A 2,500-nucleotide genomic window follows, 5' to 3' on the forward strand; every position below is an offset into this window, starting at 1 on the left:
GCACGTTGTCTTGTATGTAAAGTGGCCTGCGGTGTAACATTCAGACAAAGCCATGGTCGTTATTACTGCCGTTAACGGTAAGAAATGTGTGTTCCGATCCAGCGTCTGGAGTACAGGTGACGTTGTGAAACACGTGAAATGTTCGTGCCTGGCCATGATGTAGAACAGACTATTTCTTTCATATTAGTAGGTTTATCTAAGCCACATCGCCTATAGCATCAATATACGTATCAGTAATAGTAGGCTGAGATGTTAGCTTGTAAAGGTGTTACTTTTAAACTTTTTATAGCTAAAGTTATAAATAACCTGAGCTAAATGATCATAGTTCATACTGTAGACTATGTACTTGATGCTCTAGATCATTATAGTCATATTCAGTAATGTGTATAATATTTGCATTCCTCACTCTTTCAAACCCTGGATACTGATTGTTACTGGTTGCCTACTTCCTCCTTTATTACAACACAAATGCAAATTTCTTGCTGCCTCAACAAACACTGGGCTCTCTACACATGTTTATACTGTTATACAACACGTACTGAATACACCCAGTCCTGAGAAACACCTACTGAACACACCCAGTCCTGAACACACCCTACTGAACGCAACCAGTCCTGAACAACAACTACTGAACACACGCAGTCCTGAGAAACACCTACTGAACACACCCAGTCCTGAACACACCTTACTGAACGCAACCAGTCCTGAACAACAACTACTGAACACACGCAGTCCTGAGAAACACCTACTGAACACACCCAGTCCTGAACACACCCTACTGAACGCAACCAGTCCTGAACAACACCTACTGAACACACGCAGTCCTGAGAAACACCTACTGAACACATCCTACTGCTGTTATTATCCTTTTAGTCTAAAAATACTTGCGCTATATACATTCTTTTATATATATATATATATATATATATATATATATATATATATATATATATATATATATATATATATATAAAAGAATGTATTGCAAGTATGTTATGTATTGCAAGTAATGTTATGCAAGTAGTCTGTAAATCGTTAGTATTTTTAGTATTTTATTTGTACATTTTTTAGATTTTTACAGACTACTTGCATAACAGGACACACCAAAACCATCTCAAAGTATAACTGACAGCATGACTTTTATCTGTAAAGGGGCTTTTATTTGTCGTCTCCTTCCTGTGCATAATCCGTTCTATGTAATAACCCATGAAGCCTGGTGATCACTGGGCTAATGAGCCCCTCACTCCACGTCCAATTAGCCTAGCGACTCTAACCTCCCACCCCGTTTATTTAGGGCTAACTCATGGTTAGCAAAGCAGCTAATTAGCTCTGCTGCCTCTCGCGTGGCGACGAAGGCCTTCCCTCCCGTTCCTTCTGAGCTGACTCGCCATTAGCCGAGTAGCGGTACCGCTGCGCTTCGCCGTTGATAGGCGGGGCGATTAGTGCGCGGCCTACTCCCGCCTGTGCTAGCAGATGGAGCTTAAAGGGGGTGTGTCCAGGGGGCGGGGTCTGGCTAGTGGTGGCCGGTATCTGCTAGCATAGCACGCTGACAGCATGTGGTGCCCCGGAGCGCTTTGGAGCAATTAATGGAGCTCTTCTGCTTAGCCCTAGCATGCAGCAGACAGGAAGCAGGAAGGGCTGGACGGAGTCTTGGTCTCGGAGCAGGTCTTCTGCCAGGACTGCTACGCTCCATCAATCCAAAACCCCTGCCATGCCAGCTTGTGTGTGTGTGTGTGTGTGTGTGTGTGTGTGTGTGTGTGTGCTGCTTTAACAAGCCCTCTTATCATCATAAATCCATAAGCCACACACCCGCAGCCTGTGAGCTAATTACTGAGCAGAGCAGGACGGCTCAGGCCCTGTTCCCACACAGCGAATGGTAGAGCAAACCATCAGACAGAAAGAGAGAGAAAGGGATAGAGAGAGAAAGAAGGCAGGAGAGAGAGAGAGAGAGAGAGAGAGAGAGAGAGAGACGAAACATGTTTGGTGTCACGCATGGACAGCTATGCTGTAATTAATTTCACATCTATGACAGGATCTTCATAATTCTGGAGAACACGCGCACATGTGGTGTGTGTGTGTGTGTGTGTGTGTGTAACTCTGTCTTAAATATGTGTGTGTAACTCTGTCTTTAAAGATCTAACCTATTACAGAAGACGTCTCATGAAGAAAGAATGGTGGAAATGTAAATATCAGCTTGAATTGTATTGATGTACTGATGAAGCAGACACACTCAGCACTATACTGTACTGATGAAGCAAACACACTCAGTGCTGTACTGTACTGATGAAGCAGACACTCAGACTGTACTGTACTGATGAAGCAGACACACTCAGGACTACTGTACTGATGAAGCAGACACACTCAGGACTGTACTATACTGATGAAGCAGACACACTCAGGACTGTACTATACTAATGAAGCAGACACACTCAGCACTGTACTGTACTGATGAAGCAGACACACTCAGCACTGTACTGTACTGATGAAGCAGACACACTCA

The 2,500-nt window shown here is 43.8% G+C and overlaps 1 protein-coding gene across 18 annotated transcripts in view; it reads right to left on the minus strand.

The window, feature by feature from the left end:
* rbfox3b (RNA binding fox-1 homolog 3b) overlaps positions 1-2,500 on the minus strand; it is a 225,755-nt gene that overhangs the window by 38,411 nt on the left and 184,844 nt on the right. The window lies entirely within an intron of this gene.

This window comes from Electrophorus electricus, chromosome 6, assembly GCF_041902795.1.
Source record: "Electrophorus electricus isolate QZ-2024a chromosome 6, ASM4190279v1, whole genome shotgun sequence".
Taxonomy (NCBI): Eukaryota; Metazoa; Chordata; class Actinopteri; order Gymnotiformes; family Gymnotidae; genus Electrophorus; species Electrophorus electricus.